The sequence below is a fragment of the Amphiura filiformis genome, chromosome 12, assembly GCF_039555335.1.
Source record: "Amphiura filiformis chromosome 12, Afil_fr2py, whole genome shotgun sequence".
Classification (NCBI taxonomy): domain Eukaryota; kingdom Metazoa; phylum Echinodermata; class Ophiuroidea; order Amphilepidida; family Amphiuridae; genus Amphiura; species Amphiura filiformis.
In genome coordinates this window covers 43,433,820-43,459,671 of record NC_092639.1, presented here as the reverse complement: position 1 = coordinate 43,459,671, position 25,852 = coordinate 43,433,820, and the positions used below count along the sequence as shown (strand labels likewise).

At 35.3% G+C, this 25,852-nt stretch overlaps 2 long non-coding RNA genes across 3 annotated transcripts; one reads left to right on the top strand and one right to left on the bottom strand.

The window, feature by feature from the left end:
- Positions 1-404: 404 nt before the first annotated feature.
- LOC140166255 (uncharacterized) lies at positions 405-24,975 on the bottom strand. Of its 2 annotated transcripts, none has more exons than XR_011860839.1 (3): positions 24,762-24,975; positions 3,255-3,345; positions 405-2,668 (listed from the first exon to the last, which is right to left on the bottom strand). It is a non-coding gene; the product is annotated as an uncharacterized lncRNA (long non-coding RNA). The 2 variants fall into 2 exon arrangements; XR_011860838.1 differs by lacking the exon at positions 24,762-24,975 and adding an exon at positions 16,667-16,851.
- Positions 19,877-21,873, top strand: LOC140165380 (uncharacterized). Its single transcript, XR_011860697.1, has 3 exons — positions 19,877-20,154; positions 20,692-20,777; positions 21,451-21,873. It is a non-coding gene; the product is annotated as an uncharacterized lncRNA (long non-coding RNA).
- Positions 24,976-25,852: the final 877 nt, after the last annotated feature.

The following is a 25,852-nucleotide window of genomic DNA, read 5'->3' as shown; positions in this document are numbered from 1 at the left end:
ATCCAATTCACGCATTCCTACACCTCAATGGCAGCCATTGAAGTTGGTCATCCCACCTGAAATGTAAAAAGATGCATGCTTTGCAGGAATTTTAAACTGTGTTTCATCACCCGTGTGAAAGGATGATGAATATTTACAATGCAATACAATATAAGATCGGTTGATTTTGAAGCAACGTTTTCCACTCAATTGGGTAGTTACAACACGGTGCGGATGGCCCCAGTAATGGCGGAATGAATCCTGACCATCACTTGGCTCGTCGGATAAGTGTATAGTTTCCATAAACATTTAAAAAGGTCAAGCATTTATAGGTACACAATTTAAGACAGTTGACGTTATAGATGTAATACATAAAATAACTAGATATTATCTGTCATGAAACGAAACACAAACGGTTTACACAATTACTGAACATAAAAATTGTATTTTATTATTAGTCTATTTTCATACATTTACTCTGGTATTTACAACTGCAATCTACAATTGCATTTAGATAAAATGTTATGCAGTTCGCTAGTCATTAGCTGCCTATTGTTATACAAGGCCCACTCAGTAATTTCATTAGCCAATCGAATTCGGTGTTGAAAAAAATGTTGAAGTAAAATGATAGATAAATTAAAAACTCAATTTTGTCTTCAAATTTAAAAGGTATATGACTTTGCATCAGTTATTTTGAGAGTATTGTAAAAAAAACATTGTGTTCTGGACATTTGGAATGCGACCCTCAATAATATCGGTTCCAACACACAATATTTAAAAATATTTTAAATATATTAAAACAACTCATGCGCCCTAATCACTTCCATTCGATACAACCTGTTCAGATTATACTCAAAATATGAATATTAGGTAAGGTGTGTTCTGGCTTATGAGTATTATGAAATCAGTACAAAAATATATACAAGAAATTCTATACATTTAGCATTATTTACATGCAACTTGGGTAACAAGGACTAAAATTAGCAAGGGGACCAATTCAATTTTTCAGTTCGAAAATCGTCACCCTGCTACGATAATTGCATTATAGAGTATTTTTGTTGTTGTTGTAATTTTGAGAACAAGTACAAACATTATTGTTCAAGCATGCATTTTAACATAATTATTCACCAATCTTTGCACAAGAACCAATGATAATGAGACAAATTAAAAGAAATAATCAGAAATAACTCGGGGTGATTACTGATGCATGCTTGATTCATATTTTGCAGCTTACTTCTCAAAATTACAAAGAATGACTTACGCAATTATCGTAGCTGAGTGACGAAATAGCGATGAAATCTCCAACCTTCAATTCTGTCTTACAAATGCATGAATTATTATTGATTCCTTCCTATCGCTACGTTATTGTTATCGTTATGAGTTTAACAAAGTGCCGAATAACGATTCGCTTCTTTGCTGAATTCATGTTACTCATTTATTTGAGGATAAAGATCATACTGTATCAATTATTTAAGGGGGAAATTTATTCGTGGTAAATGAGTTAAAGCGAGTGTCATACATGGTTAGTTAAATGGTTTCGTCTTTATCTCAAGTCTGTTAACAAGAGAATTAACGTGTAACATGAATTTAACAATTCGGCATTCTGTCAATCTCAAATAATAATGTACTTAGCTCGCATAGCTAATATTGGGCTATTCCAGAAATTAAAGGCACCCCTAAAGAAGACATGGGATTCCCAAAATTTTCACAACCCTAATTTCCCAAGAAAAGACACCTTTTATTTTTGGCTTCGGGAATTCCCAAAAATGTTGGCAAAAATGCAATGCCTGTCTTCATCTACATCTACAGGAATTCTGGGTAGACCAATCAAGACACTGGGAATTCCCATTTTTTAAAATCATTTTATTGTCAAAATGGGAATTCCCATTTTTATTTTTTTATTTTTATTTTTTTTGATAAAATTTTGGTCTTGGAATTCCCAAAAATGTATGGTACAAACTTACATGTCTTTTTTAGGGGTGCCATTAATTTCTGGAATAGCCTATTATAAATTAACTAATCACGTAACACAACTGGAATCGATGGCCAGGGTCTATGGCCGGGGTCTTGCCCAATATAATTGAACGTGTATGGGCCGCATTACACTATGTACAATCGGATAACACAATTAGTATAGCTAAAATATGTAAAATATACATTGTTTAAAACAAAAGGTTTTAAAATAGTGGCGTTCTAGTCAGCCACAGTGTATTCCTTAGGCATATAAGCATGTGTCTTTCCATTTATGCAGTGACCAATCGGGAAAGGGATTCGGTCACGTGGTCTCAACATGTCAGGTCGGCAATATTTTGAACCCCCATACAAAAACATTCATACTGGGTCCGATAGATACTGTAACCTCAATTGGACTTTAACATTTAATGTTCTTGCGTATTTTTTAATTGAAATGAAAACACATCCATTCTGTTTGTTGAGAAAAGATAATTCTTATTTTGATCCACTGGGAATGCTTAGTGAGAGCTGCTCCTAGTGCGCCCATCCTTTTGTTCTGCCACTCGGTAGTCACATCACCTGGTAAGTAGTGAGTCTCGATCTGTATATAGTTTAAATCAGTTTCCAATATGAACAGGTTTTTCTACGATTTCTTCTTTCACGAACGGTATAGCGACATGTTTTACGATCGAGTACAGGCCGGCAGTCAGAACGATATCCGATGGGATAACCGCCACTGAAAGAAAACATACTAGAATAGAATTCTGGAATACCGTGCGCACAAGCATAACCCTAACCCTTATTCTAACCCAGCCTAATTATAGCCCTAACCCTAATACAAACCACCCTAATTATAAATATAACACTAATCCTAATTATAGCCCTAAAATTGTGCGCAGTGTAAACCAGAATTGTACCAAATACCAATTAAGTAGAATTGCACACTTAGGGCTATGTCCTGTAAGGTGTAGATCATTTTGTGGATTGTTGAAGGTACTATATTCTTTACAATTATTGTGACCGTCCACCACAAACCGCTCGTAAAGTCGGCAAATTGTATTCTGAGCTACAGCGCAAAATGTGCATAAAGGTTGCATTCATATGTACCTCAAATTGGTGCGACACGTTTCTCATTTTGTTAGTGCAAGTCAAACACCTATAAACCAATCATTAATCCTAGTGCTGAAGAGGATAATAAGCTTCTACCTATGTAAAGAATTCTTGAATAGCTCTAGTCTATGTTTGCTTTGGCTAAATGCCCACACGTAATTAAATTGATCAAGCTAGATGCAAGCACGTGGTTCTACATTTAAGACACTCACACAATGCAGCAGCTCCAATAATTGTTATCTCGACACGTACAATCCTTACATTTCACGCGCTTGAATGAATCCACTCCAGCATCGCATGGTTCTGCAAATACAAATATGTCATTGTTAACTGAAAAATAAATAACAAGATTGGATTAAACGAATTTAATTTTCAATAAATATAATTCGGTATTCATTATAAGATAATTATACAATTATAAATATTACATTAACACATATGTACACTAGTTCAATTCAATTGTCTTTTTGTCTACTAGGGGCGCTGTGTTTCAGTGATATTGGCTGCTCCGAATTATTATTAAAAGCTTGTTGGTTCGAATCCCAGCGGGAGGAGTGGCGAATCCCTAACATTACATTGCGCTACGCTACGCTACAGTACCCATCAGTTTCCAGTGATTATGGTCAAGACCATGGAGCTATTATAAGATGGAGAGGAAATAGATTACGTAACGCATTGAAACCTTGTGCCGATTTGAAATCTGACAAGCTATTCATCGAAAGGTACCTTTTGTTTGAGACAAAGGGCTTCCACCATTAAATCGGTAAGCTGACCCGACAGTGTATTAACGCTTTACCTAGCAGGCTACTGTCAATAAGTGATCAAATGCAAGTCGCGTGAAAGCGCTTAATGGAATGAAAAGTACCTATTGTTATACATAAACCCAAGGGTGTGATTGAGTAGCCGTAAGCACAAAAGGCACACATTAGCCGCTAATGCATAGTTCGTTGTCACCCCACTGACATTAGGTGCTTCATTTAAATAAATTGAATGCGCCTGCTGAATGATTACACATCATGGCTGCCATGTCTATAATGGTATTAAATAGCTACGTCCCGGGAGATACGTATACATGTAACATATTACATATAATAAGTATACCGGTATAGGCCTATATAAAAGTTGTTTTACAAATTGAGATTTTATTTTATTTTATTTTAAGAAGGAGAATGTCATAATCAGTGGCGTACTGAAGGGGGCAGCTCTTCTGTGAGAGGTCTTGGGAGGGGATGAGGTTGAAGAAGGGGATATGAAGAATGAGAGGGGACTGGAGGAAGAGAGAAAGAGGAAGAAATAAAGAGAAATAAATAAATAGACGTAAATAAATAGAAAGGTAAGGAAAATGATAGGAATGAGAGGGGACAAAACGTAAGAGGGGATGGAGAAGGGAAGGAGTTAAGAAGAGGGAGTGATACTTTAGCAAGTACAGAGAAAGGAAAAGAAATGAATGACAAATAAATGTAGGCCTTATAATAATTATTATAGAAACTAAACACAGCCCCCCCCCCTGCCCGCCCACACACACACACCCCCGGCCTAACACTAACAGCACTATTAGGCAGCCATTCGATGATGCCAATGCCTTTATGCGTTACGTATTTAAAACGCCCAGTCAGATGTATTTTACACCTGCCAAGCACAAGTCACCCAATTTCGAAAATTGGACGTTGAATGTACACTCTCATGAATATTGATTGGCAACATGTTCAAATATGTCAGCGCTCAAATCGGACACAATAGAACAATAGACCATTCAGTGCGTTGGTCAAGACTACCACAACAAAATGCAACATAGGAGCTACCTTATTATAGATGAATGTTATGAAAGGTCATACACTGTAAATCATGGGCATTTCAAGAAGTTCTTATGTTGCATACACTGTAAATCCAAGTGTTTAGGGTTTCTGTAACACTTTTTAAACACTGCAAGGTGTTACATTTTTCATTTACACAGTAAAGGTATAGGACACCTAAACACCAAAGTAAACGCAAAGTAAACACATAAACACAAAGAGTAAACACATGAGAGTATTTAGACTCTAAACATTCAACATGTTTACTTTCATATTGTTCGGAAAGTAAATGCACATGTGTTTACTTTGTAAACATTTGGTGTGTTTACTTTCTAAACAATTTTGAAAGTACGCATAATACTTTGATCGATAGACCATCGATAGAAACCATTTTACAATGTGGAAATGTGGCACACCAACATAGTATTATATTTTCATCTAAGACGAGCTTTTAAAATTGTCACAATATTTGATTCTTGCATAATTAGAAAGAGTAGGCACCCTAAATCACTAATGTTAACTGTCAAGTTAAATTTGCCATAGTTAAACTGTAGTCCGCCTAAACAGAATTATTAGACAGCTTGCGAAATGGAGTTACTTTAACTTTAACTTTAACGTCTAGAGGATTATAGAGGATTATGTATTCAAAACCACTCTGCCATTAAAGCCGCTTGAAGTTAAAGTTAACGCCAGAATCTATAGTGTGCCGTAAATTATGATGAAAATACGTCATAATTAAAACAATGGTTTGCATATTTCCTCATAGACTACATAATTACCACTTATGTATTGTCTAGTTAATAGACCAATTATTGGAAATCTAATTTGGTTTGGGTAAAAAACATGCCACATGATGCTAAAATTACTGATTGAATTAGATCAAAATAAATTTTGTTCCAAACGTCACACTTGATATATACATTTGTGTGTGCTCATGACGTACACCAAATCAGCTTGCGGAACCAAGTTTTTGGCTTGACTTCAACGCCAAGGGGATTACGTTACGTTCCAGTAAAATGGACTGATTTTACGGGACCCAGCAGTGTAGTGAACTTCTGCGAATTGCAGCTACCGTGAACATTTTTTTACAACGTTGCGTGTCTTATAATTACACCTCTATATAACCAAATATGTTTGTACTGTTCAGGTATTTTATTTAATTATTATTTTATTCATTTAGGCCTACATTATGTACCCCAATTCAGCAGAAAGCTGGTCTAACATGTGCCACGCTATTATACGCATATTATAGGCCTATGGGTATTGTATGTCAACCAAATTATTCATTATTAAAAGAGGAGGCCTATTTGTTACAAAAAATAAGAATGTCAGAAAAAGAGCATCCAGAAATATGTTGGTTGAAATTCAAAATTCTGGGAGTTTTAAAGAACAAAATGAGGATCATTCGGGGAGATATATTTAATTCGATCAGAATGCAAAGAGGAGTCCTTGCCCTCCTAAAAGAAAACCCCTGGCAACGCCACTGGGGAGCGGGACAGTGAGGATAGATGAATAGATGGAGGGAGGGGCTGATATGGACAGGTGGTGATGGTGGTGGTGGTGGGGGGGGGGCTAGGGAGAGCAAACATATAAAATGGGCTTGTGTCCTGATGGAAATATAAAATTGACAAAGCTGACGTTTACTGGAATAATAATTGAGCTTTTATTATAATAATCCGGGACAATAATATAGGCATATCACAAGAATATTTAATTGAAACATGTTTAGAAGTATAATATTAGCGTATAGCTCATAACATAGGCCTAATTCCCATTGCATTGGTCATCGACAAGAGATGTAATCCATGTTTATTCAAACTAAGCGCCTATTGTAATAAGTGTTACCAACAAACCACTTCAGCAAACAAAAGGGAGAAATTTGATGCAGTCGCTTTTACATACCCTTCTTTTGATCACCCATTGATACACTTCCCCTAGTTTAAACAACAAGACGCTGTTGGTACAGAAACCAATCTGACGTTCGCATTGAAGTGAAGTTGAGCAAGAAATCGAATCGATATTTTTGAAGTTGCCGTTAAAGTTCCAGTAAGGGTCGGTTCATAGTGAATATTCGAAGGCGAATATTCGGCTTCGAATACTTTTTGTGACGTCAAAATATATACGGCAACGAATAAAATATGATGACACGCCGAGTTGAATCGGATTAAATATCGCGCAACTGATAGCGAGATACTATTGATTTATATGAAAGGCTCGAGGTCACCTGAATATCGTTCGACGAATGATGATTTCAAAAATCCCCAATGAAAATTAACCTGCCCAGTTGTCAAATACGTCTGGATAGTTCCAAAATGGCTGATAACGAACTGAAAGAAAATGTTATGGGCGCAAGACTGCAAACCCAATTCTGCCATTTTTAATTCGCGGACCTAGTTTCTCAATAATTATAAAAATGCGACTTTTTTGGTGACTCAAATTTATGTATAGGCTTTCCACTTTTATTTAAGCTATAATTCGCCACTCTTTCTGATTAATAAGTCTAAAGAGGGGTCTCATTAGGGTTACACAAATGGCGCATTGATTTAGTTGTGTGGCCCCTTATTACTATTAGTGCGGTACAAGCGTACCCATTTTTATATGATATGAAAGTAAGGGACTGTTAAGACGTCCAGGAAAAGGAAAATGCCTAGCAGGCAATAGCATTCCAATGCTGTAGTGATGGTAAGTAATGTTTTATGCAAATAATATGATATTTAGGCTTTACAAACATAACCTAAATGTACAAGTGAATGTTTCCATATTAACGTAGCTCTATTTAAATGGACTGATGCAGAAAAAAAGTCTAACTCCAAATTCAGATTTATGCCTCCACCCCGGTTTTACATAAATAATCATTTGGCCCCAGTTCTAGGTCCCCATATGCATCTGCCCCTGGCAGAGGATGTGTGGGTCTGGGGTGGTAAATCATTGGTTATTGATATAAAATGCGTTTGCCATGGAGGTTCACCCATTTTTGTCATCTTTTCCGCACTAGCGGAATTCTTGACGTTTTGGCACCTATAAACGATGTTATTTTGGGCGGAATAAAGATGTAATGCGTTGTTATCAGTCAAATTCATAATTATAATTAATAATTAAGAGGGCAAAATAAGTAACATGTAGGAATGGATATATATCGCTTTGCAATGAATATCTTCATAAACTATGCCGAACAACCAAAACCCCGAGCGTTGGTACCCTATCATTGCGTGTTCTTTTAAAAAAATTCTTGTTTATTTCTATAATTTGTGAATCAGGCATTAAAACACACTTAGGCCCTAGCAATGTAGGCCTACACAAGTTCGGAACGAGACTTTTTATCTTTTGAAGCGTATTTCGGTCGAATGCCAAAATTGATTGCTCAATGAGTCATGAAATGAGAGCAATACTACTTTGATGATACCGATCTCAAGTGGATATCAGCCAATGAAAAATGTATTCACCGGAAATATATTTGTGGGAGTTGAATTTTGTTGAACTCGACAGATATATATTTGGTGGGTCACCGTGGGTGGTCTCATATATAACACTTGTGAGGGCTGTCATATTTGTCGGCGCTTCAATCATATCATATCATATATTTATTTATTTATTTATTTATTTATTTATTTATTTATTTATTTATTTATTTATTTATTTATTTATTTATTTATTTATTGATTGATTGACTTATTTTTTGACTTATTTATTTATCTTTTATTTATTTATTTATCTATTGACTCATTCATTTCTTGATTTGCTTTGCAGTTGAAACCTGCAAGAAGGTATGGGTCAACCTCCGCGCCGGTTACTAGGCAGGTATTCAGGTCAGGGGCGTAATCAGACCTGACCTTCCGGGGGGGGGGGGGGGAAGATTGAAAAGTTTCCCAATTTCTGATCAAAAGTTTTAGTATTTATGTTCGAGAAAGCTCGCTTGCCGCGAAGCGTTAAACGGTGGAGTCGGTGGGGTCCAGGGGCAAAGCCCAGGCGGGGGTCAAGGTGGCTGAGCGCCATGAAGCTCCTGGTTTTTGGCATATTAGAAAATATCAGTTCAGAGTACAAATTTCACAATGAAAGTAGTAGGCCTATAGATCTTCTTCTCTCTTTCTTTCCCTTTTCTCTTCTCCCTTGAGTCCCTTCCCCTTTTCTCTTCTCTCTTCCCCCTTTTCTTCTTCCCCCTTTCTTTTTTCTTTTCTTCTTTCCCCTTTCTCTTCCCTCTTTTTTCTTCCCTCTTTTTCTCTCTTTCCCCCTTCCCAATTTTTGACTCTTCTTCCAGGTTTTTGTGCCGGGGGGTAGCTTGCACCCCCGGCCCCCACTGGTTACGCCACTGCTCCTATTTAGATCCATTTATACAGACATTAAATCATGACAATAGTTCAATGGAGTTTACCTATTATGATTTTATTAACTTCGTTAAAGAAATTCTCTAAATTTTGCTTACCTTGGTCAACGGGCAATACTTGTTAATAGTCGGGCAACACTGTGAATTGTAGAAATATATCTTTCTCCGGTTCATAGTTTTATATTCGAAGCCGCATATATTTTGACGCCCAAAACGTATTCGAAGCCGAATATTCGCCTTCGAATATTCACTTTGAACCAGCCTTAAGGGGGTACTACACCCCTGGCCAATTTTGTGCCTATTTTGGCATTTTTCTCAAAAATTATAGCTCATTGGTGACAAGTAAGATATGTATATTATAGGGACAAGGACTACACCTACTGTACTGAAAATTAAGCAAGTCAAAGCAAGTAGTTATTGATTTATTGATCAAATATTGGTTTTACCTCATTTTTGACTGTAACTCCACAACTGTTGTCTGTGCTGAAATAAAATTTCCATTGCAGTAGTTGTAGTCCTTGCCCCTATAATATACATATCTTACTTGTCCCCAATGCGCTATAATTTTTGAGAAAAATGCAAAAATAGGCACAAAATTGGGCAGGGGTGTAATACCTTAACTTCATTCCGCAAGCTCTCTATTGTGTACGCTCGGCCGTATAATTCAGTATACAGCCTCGCTCAAATATAATTGTGCGAGTGAAAAGCGCCCTCTTTGGCAATTAGCAAATACAGTTGTGACATGATGCTTACATCAACGTCACGGGCGTAGTCTTAGCTCTCCAATGCCGTTTGGTCTGTCCAATTTGCTTGTTTTAATCTCGAGATATGTTTAGTTAACAACGAAAGGGTAAAATCACAATTGTGCCACTTGTACTAGGGAAGAGGGCTGTACATGTAAATCAATGATAGCATCAAGTTTTAAGAGTTCCTTCGTGAAATCAAAAGAATCAATTACACAACAATACAAAATTGTTTTTGTTGTTTTTACTGTTTTATCATGATACAGGCAGTTAGCAGCCTGGACAACCGATTCTTTAGAAATGCTTAGTCGCGCTGAAAGTCGATCGATACATGTTAAAATCAGCACAATTAAGAGATACACCTTTTTTTTTTTTTTTTTATTTTCTCGGTCAAATATAACGCAATATTTTTTTTCTTCAGTAATGTCAGTTAAAAACTTGGTGCTTGGATATACATTTTTTTACAAATCCTGGTGTTAAAATTAAGCATCAAATTGTGTCTTTTAGTGTGATATTTTTGATTTTTATAGGCCTTCAGTTCGCACGCGAGCTTTTTACGGAATTCATTTTTAGCGTCTCAAACTAATATAGTTTGCTAAAGAAAGATATTTCCCACCTCTGTAAAGCACATCGTGTGGGTCTATATATTATAGTTTTGTTAGAATTTCCGTTTTTATTTTACCCTTTTTCCCTTCATACTCCGAAAATGTCTAACTCATTACTTTTATCTCGAGAGCAACCAACAGAAATAGTCGATATTTCCTTTGTTGTTTATCCAGGTCAATTTTCCATTGAAAGCAAATTGCCCGACCAGCGATTTGGTAGCCCAAATCCCCAATTGAGTGTTCTGGTTAAACATGATCAGTAGGAGCGCTATAGGCCTGGGAATTTCTTTGCTATATTGAAGTTCTAGCAACACTGTAGCCATGCCGGTATTCCTATTAAACCCAGGGATATCGATCCACAATGCTAGTATTAGCCTTAGATTTCACTCGTTGATTTTGAAAAATGGTCAGCCGGCAGTTAAAATAGTGAAATGAAAACGCAAATTCTGACAAAACTATGATATATCGCTCACGGTGATGTGCGTTAGAAAGTTGGGAAAAATCCTTCATTAGCGAACTATCTTACTTTGAAAAGCTAAAAGGTTGATCCAAAAAAGGCTCGCGGACAGAGTTTAAGCCTATCAAAATCGAAAATCTTACACTAAATGACTAAATTTCACGCCTAAGTTTAACACTAGAATTTGAAAAAAAATACAGTATCAAGCACTACAATTTTTCCTGACATTTACTGAACAAAATTAGAATTTTTGCTTTTCATTTGGCCGAGAAAATTAATTTTACATCGAAAAGGTGTAACTAAAAATTTAGCTCATTTCAACACCAAATTCGATCGTTTGTATTGCCTCATTAAATGACTGAGTGAGCCTTGCCAAACAAAAGAATCGGTTGTGCAGGCTGCTAACTGCAGGTATAATGATTCTCTTTTTCCACTTAAAACATATTAAAAGATCAATAAATATTTCACATTCTGCTGTAAATTAAATACATGTGCATGTCAATGATTTTATCATGGTAAATACTGTTTTCTTTGTCACTCAAGACATGTTAAAAGACAAACAAATATTGCACACTTATAGGTTAATGAACGCGTATCAGGTATTACTTGTTGGGAGAGAAGACAAATTGCTAATGTTGATGCGCTAATGCGCGAGCCCCAAGGGGGGGGGGGTGCATTAGACGCATCAACATCAGCTATCTTTGATTAACAATAACATGTACAGCCCTCTTCCCTAGTAAAAGTGGCACAATTGTGATTTTACCCTTTCGTTGTTAACTAAACATATCTCGAGATTAAAATGCTTTTTACTATCCTATAAAAAACTGGAAAATTTAATATTTCGGAGTTCCGACTGATTTTGCTTCAATATTTTGATTTTATTAATTGCAGTGTTTAAGGAGGCACACAGGATCACTAATTATCCATTATTATTCACTCGAAAACTATTTATGTAAAGTATATAAAAGTATACATTTTTTAAAGGGAAATGAGCTCATAAATCCATTTAAAATGTCAGTTTTGGGTCAAAAAGTACAATTTTCGAGAAAATCCCAAAAACGGCTTTTTTGACCAAAAATTTTGGTCCGCCATAAAAAATTATTTGAAAATCAAAAACTGTAAAACATGAATTTTATTAATTTAGACAAATAAATCTAGAAAGTGTTTTTTATTTTTTCGAAATTTTGCTTAGTTTTTAAAATATAGGCAAAAATTCAGTAAAAACGTGTGACCCGTGTTCAAATATTTGAATCATGGGTGATAAAAAAAGTTCTAGGCCCTAATTTAAAAAAATGAAAAAACACTATCTAGATTTTGGCCATATCTAAACGTTTGACTTAAAAACTTACCTCAGTGATGCTTCATTTAGACGCTATGGCGGACCAAAAATGGTAAAAAGTGGTCAAAAGTGAACTTGCCGAAAATCGCGATTTAGAAAAATACAGCGGATTTTAGGTCCATTTTTGAAGATTATTCCATAAATATATAATCCGGTGACTTGTGACGTTTGGTCAAGTTAGAAAATGAGAAGGGGCGTCCAACTGCAGCAGATTGGCATTTTTTTGGTGATTTAGAAGGTAAAATATACAATCTTCTATAACAAATTACCGAGTTGCAAAACTTTTCGTGATAAAAACTCGAACGGTGGTGATGCAACTGCAAATTTCACTTTTGCAAACCTAATCATTCACCGAGTTACGCTGCATATTCACCTCATTTTGTAAAATCTTAGTGATTAAAGTCTAAAAATGAGCAAAAATACCTTAAAAAATATCCAGGGACCTCAAAATAGTGAGCATCCGTTACCATCCGCCTAACAACTACATCGCGTCAAACAAAAAAAATCTTGCGTCTTCGCGTATCGCGTATCAACACGCTGCCTCTGACGCAAATGGGAATAAATAAACACGGGAAAATCAAAATGAGTGAGGAGAGTGCATGAGTGCCATGGGTTGGCAATATTAGGATCAGGAAGAAGTACTAAAACTATGATACTACGGGCAGCTAAGAGGCGGATCGGATAAGAGGGAGAGAGGGGTGTGAGCTAAAGGGGGAACAGTGGAAAGAACAGGAGGATAGGGGACAACACGGGGGGGTGCACAAAGAAGAAGTTGATTAAAATGAATTAAATGAAACGACTGATCAATCGGATAAATTACAGGAGTTGGTAAAATTGTTCGCAATAAAAACTCGGAGCTCGGAGGGTGGTGATGCATTTGTAAAATTGCATTTATTTACGAACCGCGAAAGACGGGTGACCGCTAGTATGACAAAATTATCCGTGCACATTCGGCAGATGTTTATCCACATGGAGTAGCCATTTTATTTACGTCAGTCTTGTTTCCATGGTGCAGCAGAGCGTCCGACAAGGCCGCGGCGTCGCGTCGGCGTTTGAGGAGCGACTGGGCGCGCGGACAGACAGACAGGTTACGCGAATAAGTTGCACAGTGCATGGTCGTGTTGCCGCGAACGAAACCATGATAATTTAAGCACAATTTTGTCCTGTTCCGTATCATGCTCTGTATTAAAATTTGCGGACATCAGAACATTAAAAGTAGCATAGAATAACTGACAAGTAATTATTTTAGCAGATAATCAGGAAGTTTTATGAAATGAAGAATAAATTGAGACATAATCATGATAATTGCCATTTCTGTTTTTTCATAATTTTCATAATTTTGCTTTAAAAATGCAATGATTTTAATTTATCGTTTTTGGTGATTTTCTTTTCTTTTTTTCTTTTTTTTTTTTTTTTTTTTTGTGTTGACAAATATTGCATTTTTATGTTCATTGTCCTTTTCTGAACCATAAACATGATGTTGTTACTACTCCTTGCTTTTTCTTGAGAGGCACCACCGCGGCCCGTCCGCGCCAAAGATAGGGGCCTAGGCATTTTAACGCCCGTTATATAGCTAGGCCTACCTACATCACAGGAATTCCAAGTAAAATTTTAAAAGATTCTGATGTGTCGCATTACTCAATATTCCGTTTTTGTTATTGTAATTGTTTGTTGTTATCATATTTTATTTTTAACTTTTTACGGAATATCAAACACGTACAAAAGTCATAGGCCTATTATAGGCCTAAAGCCACAATAAAGTGGTAAAATATTTTGTACCGCATAAAAAGTGAATAAAATACAAAAAAAAAAAAAAAAAAAAGTGTGTCTGTTGTTGTTTTCAATCAAATAAACGTGTAAAAGGTGGAGTAAAAGTTATAATATGTCTTGAATAAACTTCTTGTAAAACGGACAAAAAGTAGGCCTATTATATATGTTAAACGGGCAAAACACGGAGAGGTCACAAGAAAACTAAAAAACACGGAAGTTGACATAGCCTAATTTCAAAAGTAGAAAACGGAACACTTATGGCTTTAAATTAGATTGTGGTTTATGCAGTAGGCCTACCGTATATAGGCATCATGCTATAAAGAGCGTTTTAAAACACTGCATGAAAACATTCACGAAAAATGCTTTAAAGCAGTTTACCTTTTAAAGTAGGCCTATACAGAAAACATTATAAACGTGAAAGTTGAAAGCCATACAAACATTGCAAATAAAAAGGCATTCGGCCAAAACATTCGCAAAAAGTGTTGTAAAACCAAAAGCCTTTATCGCAATCATGGTATATGGTAGACCTAATAGGCCTACTAATGGAAATGTAGTTAAAATGGGTTATGAAAAAAGTATGAATTTGCGTTTTCGATTATACTTCTCGTTTGAAATTATTATTTAGCATTAAAACATTCATGAAAATGCTTTCATAAACGCGTGCTCGCTATGCCGATTTCAAATATCGACATTTTTGACATAGAGTTGTAGGCCTATACCTAGTATGATGTATTGAAATGTCAACGTTTTTGACATTGCGTTAATGGTCAATCAGGAGTAGAGAACGTTTGAAAACGAATCTTAAATCCGTGTTTTAATAACACTTTGAAACATTATTCAGGGCCTTAGGTATCTAATATAGGCCTACCGGTAGTAACTGCTTGCCTATTTTTTATGGTCTTCAAAATTAAGACGAGACTGAACGACCGCAGAGGCCCCCGAACCAAGGCTGGGACTGCATAAAATATAAGCTATAGGCCTATATTCTTGTCCAACTACACCAACTTGGTAAATCAAATAATAACAAGGAAATGAAATGAAATGAATGAATGAATGAATGAATGAATGAATGAATGAATGAATGAATGAATGAATGAATGAATGAAATAAAACAATTTTTTAAAACATAAAATAATAAGCCTAATGATGTATACATGTGCGGGCTAAGTCTAGCTTATACTAGCAAAATATTTAGGGCCTACGTTTTCTATCTATCTACCAGATTGCGTCATCATTACAGGGCTTCTTACGGGTAACTTACGGGTAACTACTTCTTACAGATAAATTTCATCTTTTCAAGTTCAGAATGAAACTTGAAAAACAAAACAAAAACAAATAAAAAATTCACTATTATGTTCATATAAAAATAAAAACACTTTATACCACTATATCAGCACTTTTTTTGGCGAAATTTATCGAGTAGGCCTACTGATTCTGGGACGGGGACGGTGGTGGTCTGTCGGCCCGCAGTTTCGCAATGAAATGGTGCAAGCTTCACTATACCTTGGAAGAGATCAATACCGTACGATAAACGGTAGTGATCGCGATTGGCGACTCCAGTGCCTCAATCAGCAATCACCCCGCCCATCCAGTTTACCATGTGTGCGTGTCTTTGCGACTGGCTGTACGCCGCAGTACGCGTTACGAGAACGCGATCTATTGCGGGAAAACAATGATTTATTTGCTTTTGCATTTTGACGAATTTTTAATGAAAAAGGGTCTTCAAAATAGCTTTTCTTATGGTTCAAATTTTAAGATTTCTTTAAAATCTATTAATGACAAGATAAAATACGGTTTGAAGATGACATTAGTGGTGAAAACTCAATTTTGGCCATGTAACACTTCAGTGATCCTGTGTGCATCCTTAATGGAAAACTGAGAACTGTGGAATTTATAAAAATAATTAACTTCTCCCGTTTTTATATTGAATTTTGCTACGATACTTAAATGACCCACACATCAACTAAACAATAAATAAATAAATAAATAAATAAATAAATAAATAAATAAATAAATAAATAAGTAAATAAAAAAAAAATAATAATAATGACAATATTAATATGTAAATAATAATAATAACACTACTGCTACTACTACTATCTACTACTACCACTACTACTTACTACTACTACTACTACTACTACTACTACTACTACTACTACTACTACTACTACTACTACTACTACTACTACTACTACTACTACTACTACTACTACTACTACTACTACTACTACTACTACTACTACTACTACTACTACTACTACTACTACTACTACTACTACTACTACTACTACTACCACCACCACTACTACTACTGCTAGGCCTACTACTAGTACTACTACTACTGCTACTGCTACTGCTACTACTAATTACTAAGTAATAAACGATCATATTGGTAGTAGGCCTAAAATGAGTGTAGACCTACTGTGCGGAACGTCTACACCCTGGCACTGTAGCTAGCCAAGGATGCTTTAACAGGTTTGCGATGTGAGCTGGAGCTCTTGTTTTTAACTTATTCGGCGGATTCGCTCCGGAGGCAAATGAAAACTTACTTTAAAAAAGAATTGAAAAAACAAATCGAATTTCATTACTATACCTTGCCAATAACAGAATGCATAAGCTGACACCAACACAGACATAAAAATCAGCATCACTTGCAACATTCGTAGATAATTCATGATGTAAAATGATCCCGAACTAACTTCCCGCCAAAAAAAAAATCAAACGCAGTAAATGATATTATGATGGAAATTAAAGAATCTTTCAAAGTAAGAATGAATAAATCACAGTGCGAAACTTCAGAAGCAAACCTTCCTCAATTCTTGATCGAAATCTCTTTGGGAATACACATAATGCCGCAAGTTACGTACGAGGCAGAGCTTTCTTGAAAACTTTCCAAATTGTATATGCCTCTCTATCTTACTAATATTTTAAACGTTTAGCCAATATTCGCATGCTTGTACGCAATTAAACACGATTTTAAAGTTTATAAAGAATTAAATACAGTACATAAGCACCGGTAAAGTAAACTTTAAAATTTGATTGTTTTCTATATGATTATTTAAACCGTAAAATATTTTGACCTCTAATTGTGGAGTATGAGTTTCGATACCCAACACAGTTAAAGGTATATGTATAACATAATTGGTGTTAACGACCTGCGTCCTGCGATATGAGAATATTAAGATCCCAGTGAGAGGGCTATCATGTTAATAGCCGCACGATGCCGGAAGCAGAAACATGGGCATACACGCGCGCACGCTGGGTTGTTCAAAAGGCTGCTGGCTGGACATCTGCATGCGTGGATGCGTATGACTTCCTCTTGTCCGTGTTTTTGTCTGGGGTTAAATGTTTTATGGCTTTCTAGGGAATATAGGGGATGTGCCTCAATATTTTCCTTTCATTTGTACCTAATTTATGTATTTGTGCTATATTTTACTTAAAAATATGTTTTTAAAATGTGTTGAAAAATATTGCAGACATACCTTCCCTAAAAATATTTTAAGTTTTGCTTTGACCTTGAAATAAAGAAAGAAAGAAAGAAAGAAAGAAAGAAAGAAAAAAAAGAAAGAAAGAAAGAAAGAAAGAAAGAAAGAAAGAAAGAAAGAAAGAAAGAAAGAAAGAAAGAAAGAAAGAAAGAAACTAAGAAGAAAGAAAGAATAGGAAGAATAAATAGAAAGAAAAAAGAATAATATACGTAGACCTAATAGTATTTATTTTTAACGAAATACGACTTAAATATAAAAATAACGTAATAAATAAAGAAAGAAAGAAAGAAAGAAAGAAGAAAGAAAGAAAGAAAGAAAGAAAGAAAGAAAGAAAGAAAGAAAGAAAGAAAGAAAGAAAGAAAGAAAGAAAGAAAGAAAGAAAGAAAGAAAGAAAGAAAGAGAGAATGAAAGAAATATAGAAAAAACTTTAGTAAAAATGTATTCTTATTTTAAATAGAGGCGTAACACTTTGTTTATATTATATTTTTCAAGTTCTTCTTTAAAAATCTCGAATCTCCTAAAGAAAGAAAGAAAGAAGAATGAATAGAAAGAAAAAAGAATACTGAGTATGGACGTAGACCTATTTATTTTTAACAAAATTGATTTAAATATAGAAATAACATTGTAACCAAATCTGTTTTCAATCATTTACAATTAGCCTAGATAACAAACAATGTAGACTAATTATCGGTCGAGAAACATGCTCGCAATTTGATACCAAACGCAGGTGGTGAGAGGCACGGCTGCGTGCATTTATATATTAGAGACTGCAAACTAGCACTACTTTCGGGCTCTATATTGCTTTTATATACTATCCAGAGAGGTTGCGCAAGCACTTCGGTTGAACGCCAAGCGCTACGCGCGCGGATGCTTGCGCTACAAGCTCGCTAAGTCCGCGAGGGCCACAAACTGCGGCTAATTTTTTTCCTATTTAGGGCTCAAATTCGAGATATTTTAAGAGATTCGAGATTTTTAAAGAAGAACTTGAAAAATATAATATAAACAAAGTGTTACGCCTCTATTTAAAATAAGAATACATTTTTACTAAAGTTTTTCTATATTTCTTTCATTCTTTCTTTCTTTCTTTCTTTCTTTCTTTCTTTCTTTCTTTCTTTCTTTCTTTCTTTCTTTCTTTTTTCTTTCTTTCTTTCTTCCTTTCTTTCTTTCTTTATTATTTATTTATTTATTTATTTATTTATTTATTTACTTCCAAATTACTATAATACAGTGCAATATAACATTATTAGCTCAATATGCCTTATATTGTGTCAATAAAATCACATTAAGGACGCCATTTTGAAAAACAAGATGGCCGCCTTCTGCTGCATCTGGATTTTTTACAATATGTTTAAATATTAATAACCTACTCTACTTGTAGGTGATTAACTTCCTCGCACAGCTCAGCGGTTTACAGTCAACAAGGAAAAGGTAGAAGAAAAAGCAAAGAAGCCACTTTCAACAAGCAATTTAAAAACATGTTACTCTGACTGCAGTCCGTGCTGTGACTGTACAGATGAGACTGAAAAAGAGAATTCTTGTCCCTCTATCCTGTCTATACCCCAATTGCCGTATAGGCTATCATTATTGCAACTTGTATTAAACATGTTAAACAGGCCAGTGGTTTCTGATGAATTGAATCTGTCAAATAAAAAATGACATGCTGCCCGAGGACTTGTATCAGTAGCACGTCTACTTGCTGACTAATCACAATATTACAATCCCATGTGCATTCATAAGAGAAAGAAGCATGGTAAAATTTTAAGTAATGCTAACAAAAATCAATGAAGGCAGCTATTGCAAATACGTCACTATGTGATACAGCCGACAAATGTCAGTCAGTAGCACATACTTTATGTGCTGAGTAGGCCTATGTCGAGGCGTTTCCGGACCAGACAGCCTACTGATAGTTGTGATATATGATGTAAACAAGTCATCGGGTTCATCACATAGTGACGGATCGTGTTTTTTCATTTTTGCAATTGTTGTTATAAAGGTTTTAAATATCGTTCTCTAATTACGTCAAGTCCCAAAGCTGAAAAATAAGTAATTAACTGGTAACTAAATAATTAAATTGGCGTATAGTAAGAAAATGGTACAAAAAGTAGAAAAGGTGCAGCACATAGTGGCGTACCAACTATACACCACTATATGATGCACTTTATCACGTAGAGCGTATAGTGAACCAGATTATCCGATATTTAGCGTATATAAATAGAGTATAAGTTCTGCGAAATCAATTGCTATTGCAGTATCATATTTCCGTATATACACAGAAAAAATAAGGAGTAAAGTGCTACCGACTATTAAGTATGTTGATTACAAAATAGACCAATTATTTACTCATCAACGAGTAAAAGACGATATTTGACACAACTCTTTGCCAGAGTAAAAAATGGTCAATGGAAAGAAGTAAAATATTTTAATCGCCACATTGTATTTTACTCAAATCGCGTAGTAAATTCAACACGCGGAGTAAGTTTAATTCGACGACGTATTAAAATTCATGTCATCATGGCGTATAAAAGCGGAGCCGGGATGCGGGTGCAGTGTCTGCTGGTGGAATGGAGTTTGTCAGCAGTACAACCAATGTTTGAAGGTACTAATTTCATTACTATTATTCATAACTTTATGTCCATATACCTGTTACACAATTTAGAAATCTTATTGTATGATTTGAACCGGATATAGACAGGTTTTTAAGTTAGTTAAGCTTATCAGTAATTGTCATCGGCTCACCATGCTAGCTGTGTATTTGCGATCGTAACTAATGTACTAGTCTGAGCAACCTCGAAGTACATTACGCTGATGTGGACTAGGCCCGGGGACCAGGGGCGTACATGTAGCAAGCGGATAGGGTGGACAAAGTCCATGGGCCCCGAGCAAAAGCGAAAATGAAGTGGATAGGGATCAGGGCTGATAAAGGAGATGTTTAGAAGGCCTCACATCCTTGTCCATATGCCCCAAAGCTATTGCTACGTCCCTGATCCTGATGTTGACTCGTGCCACATAACTTTTTTTGCAGTTATATGTAGTAGGAGAGTGAAACCATTGCAAAATATCACTTGACATTTTTTTTCATAGGCAGTTTTCTTTTTCAGTGCATTTATAATATTGATCTATATTTTACTTACAGATCAGATGTGACTTTGGGATTTTTGTGCTGCCCTACCTCTTTCCAGGAAAGGTATTGAAGAAAGATGCACGAACGTCAGTCAACAGGTAAATTTATATCAATAATGTTGCATTTAACTTGCCAATTTCTTTGTGCATTTCAGAATACATGTAGTTCATTGAATGTGTAGTTCATGAAACCTCAAATGCCAAGGGGAAAACCCCCTATATAACCCCTTATCCTCACCGACAGGTGTTGGCTATCGTGAACTTTGAATAATCAACCGCGAATCTTATAATTATCTTGTTTACCATTTCTGTAAATTCTTGTCTCCTAAAGTTTGTGTCCCCTTGAAAATAGCATTGCCCGCTATCACAGGAATAATAATATAATAATTATAAAGATATTTTAAATATTTGCAAAATCGCATGAAAGTAGAAATGCCAATGCAATGGGTGATTACAATGTAAATTACATGTAAATATGTCATATTTGCTTTAATATTTCAAGAATTTCAGCAAGAGTTTTCATTTTTGGTTATATACCATCTGACCAATTATAGACAGTTTAAAAATAAGACATGCATAAATTTAGTTATTTGTGTTTTAAACCTTCCATCTGCTTCATCACTTTCGAGTACCAAACAAATTTTGATTTATGGTTGATACAATGAAAAGGTGGTGGATTTTCTATTTTAAGGCAGCTTTATTTCACTTGAATAGTCCCAATCCATGAAATTAATGTCCTTTATTACATTTTATTTTATTTTACATGTTTCAGGAAGGCACAGCTTTGGACTGGTTCCTCGCCAACTTTACTGGACGCACGCTGCCATTTATATACTTGTGGAGCAAGTTGAATCCAGAACTGTGTTTTTATATAAATGGATAGGCAAGCTTTTTCAATGCGCAACAGTGATGAAAGTTGTAGAACTTGTGGACAAGATATACCAAATCCTTCACATACAATGACTTAGCATATCCAGTACAGGCTGATCACTGCTATTTGGCAGTTCCTGGACACTATATCAGCTACTAAAGAACCTGGTAACACTAGGCAATTCTTGAGTGTTAAAACATAATGAAGTGAAGACTTAATTTCTGTCCCATTTAAAGCACTCAGCATCTATAACATCAATTTTCAAATGACTTTTTCACATCAAAAGTTTTGGGAGAGGTGACCGGCTTCTATTCTATGTTTGCTCACATTGGGTAATGAGACAATAGACATACTATATTGTGATTTATTTGATACCTATTTTGAAAATAAAACCAGGAAAAATGCAGAATATTATATTTAATTTTGTATTCTTTTCATTCTTTTAGTTTAAAATACTGCTTTGTTCCAGCTGCAGATGGAGCCACAATACAACTCGAAAGTGTTTTTTGCTTAATATTTGTTGAGTAAAATACGTTTCATGTTGCTCAAAATGTTGAGTAACACTTTACTATTCATCATTTTGCAAATCTTTTCACTTAAGTTTTACTCAAATAATGAGTAATCGTTTTAATCAACACTTGCGTAAACCTTTACTCAAGGTTAAACGAGTAAATGTGTCCTTGTTTCAGAGCAAAAAAGGGAGCTACTCAATATTGGGTAAAATTTAATCAACAAACGTTGAGCAAATATTACTCCATAGTCAATGAGTAAAATTTACTCTCATCTTTGAGTAAAAAAGGGAGCTACTCAATATTGAGTAAATTTTACTCAACAAAAGTTGAGCAAATATTACTCCAAGTGAAAGAGTAAATTTTACTCTCATCTTTGAGTAAAAAAGGGAGCTACTCAATATTGAGTAAAGTTTAATCAACATGTGCTGAGTAAACAATCAACCGAAGCTGAGTAAAATTACTCAAAATTCGACTAGCTCCTTTTTACTATCGTGATGAGTAATATTTTACTCAATATTGAGCTTTTATTTTTTGCTGTGTAGCCACTATAAACACGCTCATAGTGGCGTATCTATGTGCCACTATGTGATACACTACTTTCGAAAAAAGTGCATCACGTATGTGGCGTATCGTGATCACTATGTGTGGCATTTTTTTTATGTTTACGGCATATTTCAGTTTCACATACTGACGTATAACTTTGAAATCATTTCTTATCCATTTAAAAGCTCGAATGTGAAGTAAATACAGGGTGGCCCAAAAACATCTTTACCCAATTTTAAAGTTTCATATCTCCAAATTGAAAAGTCTGTGTCAAATAGTTTTGCAAATTCTTAACGACCATCTTTCTAAGAGTATTCCGTGAAAAAATGAATGAGAAAGAATTTAAATTACAAATTTGGTGACAGTTTTAAGTCAAAGGGTCAAAATTGAGTCTATCCACGCGTAAGCCTGTGGCTGCTGCGTCACCATGGCCAAGTTATATGCATGTACACATATTATACCAAAAACTCTCTACTACTTCGTAATGACTCACACGTACGCCATTCCCTCTGACATAATTTGTCGCATTAATGTTGTTAATATGCACAAGACCTTCTATGTTTTAGGCATAATTTATGTTACAACGCTGTTTTATTTGCTTTCTAAAATACTTAGGCCCTAGAATAATGCATATTATATATGAAGGCATGATTAGCGGTTATAAGTGAATTAAGCACTTACAATAAATTCAAGGTAAAATGAAATCTCTAACAATACTCACAATTTTCCTTCCGATTTTATATAACACCATAAAATAAATCAAAAGAAAATGATTTTATACATGAATGTAGACATAATGCAATAAGCTGAACTCTTGGTAATTTCAAGAATAACAAAAGGCATGCTCAGTCGCAATAAAAAAATTTAGTTTAGAAGAGTCGTTGCGAGAATCGATCTAAGACAGAGAATCGATTCTCGCGACGACTCTACGAGAATTTTATTCTCCTAAATCCATCCCTATTCCAAACGCAGTAAGTTAAGTTGATTCTCTTGATACTTGCAAGATGAGTATGAAGCGTTTGTGCGTTGCTTATTCACGCAAGTTTTCCTTTCTCTGTACTCATTCTTTCCTTGCTTAAGTATCACTCCCTCTCCTTTTCTCCCTTCCCTTCTCCATCCCCTCTTACTTTTTGTCTCCTCTCATTCCTATCATTTTCCTTATCTTTTTATTTATTTATTTACTGTTATTTATTAATTTTTATTTCTCTTCATTTTCCCCTTCCTCTCTTCCTCCAGTCCCCGTCTCATTTTCCATATTCCCTCCTCCACCTCTTCCTCCCTCATCCCCTCCCAAAACCTCTCACAGAAGAGCTGCCCCTCCCCCCTTGGGTACTCCACTGTTTATGCCAATCGCCTTCTTGAAATAAAATTAAATGTCAATTTGTGAAATAACTTATATAGGCCTATACCGGTTACTTATTATATGTTACATGTATACGTAGCTATTACCATTATACAGTACTATAGACATGTGAACATGGCAGCCTTGAAGCACCTAAAGTCAGTGGGTGATAACGAACTGTACATCGACTGCTAATGTGTGCTTTTTTGTGCTTACGGCTACTCAATCACGTGAAAATATAACTATATTTTATACAATGAAAAAACCCCTACTTCCAACATTTTACAGTTTTCTTACTATCTTTCATTTGGAAAAAAATTGGGTTTTAGCATGATTCGTTGTGTACCTGGACTCTTGAAATCCGACACCTAAAAATCCAATATGGCTTCCAATTAAATATGCAAATTATATAATATTTGTATTTTTCGCTTTTACTCAATCAAAATAAAGTGTCGATGACACCAAATATGAAGTGTCTAGCATGTTGAATTAAAGAAAAGTGTTGTTGTTGGAAACCTCTTAACGCGCACTGCAGAGAAAAAATACCAATCAGTTTTGCGTGGTACAACTCGTACATGATGAAATGGACCAACACATATTCTACACCCATTAGATAACCTAACACAACTTTTGAGCCCGAGCATTAAATGCAAGGGGAGAGGGGCACTAAACACAAATGTCCATGCGGATATGTTCACTGGAAAGATCCCCTCTTTGGATTTCGCAGCTCCGAAAGACTCCCTAGATTTGACCAAAATAGACCCCCCCTTTTTATTTGTTCGCAGCTAGAAATTTGCAGAAAAAAGATACTATACCTTGCCAATAACAGAAAGCATAAGCTGACACCAACACAGACATAAAAACCAGCATCACTTGTAACGTTCGTAGATAATTCATGATGTAAATATTATTGGTCCGAAAGAAAATCCCACGAAAATATCAAAGACAACAAAATAATAATGAAGATAATGTAAGAATCCGAGCAAGATGAATGCACTAATCACAATGTGAAACTTTAGAAGCAAATCAAGTCTTTTATATTAATACGCTTGGTATCCATTTTCAATAGGTCACTTCATGGGTCAAAATATATACAATTAGATGTCTTATTGTTTTCTATATGTATTCCCAGGAATACCGCACATTAGGTTACATGCCAGGAAAACCAACTCTCACGTTTGAATTTGTCTCCAAATCACGGTCGTTGTGACGTTTTAAAGTGCGTAACTTCGCCAAGGTCACGTACTCTTATGTTTTTAATATTTTGCTTGCATGGTCTCCGACTGTCAAACATTTTAATGAGCTTTATTGAAAACTTTCCAAATTGAATTATAGCCTTTCTTTTATTTGAACATCTTAAATAATGCTTATACAATATTCATTTTTACAGGTTCATGCTCATTAGAATATATTTTCAATTGTATCTATTATCTAAAGTTTAATGCAGTAATGTAATGTGAATCTATATAAATTAAACAAAACTAAATACGAAAACGTAAATAATAAAACTCTGGGTCTAAATTGTAATGCACTGATAAAGGGTTAATAAACACAATGAGTGAAATGATCTCATAGTCAATTACGCTGTTCATTTACCTCCGTTTAGTACTTTGCATGATAGCCATAGACTTCCACACACAAAAAAAACCCTGTTTTTGAGCCCGGTTTTTGAGATATGTTTTCAAATACATCAAGAGTTATTTGAAGAAATACTGAATCAATACTATAAGCGTCTTTGTACTCATTTAAATGCATTTGTAATGGTGATTCCAAATATGGTCATGAACATTTACACCCGGGGGGGGGGCACTTCCATGACAGATATGCATCATGTGCCTCGGGATACCCCCTTTTTCAAACCGGCTTGTACCCAATGACCCCCTTTTTTGTGTTATGGTCCTACCTA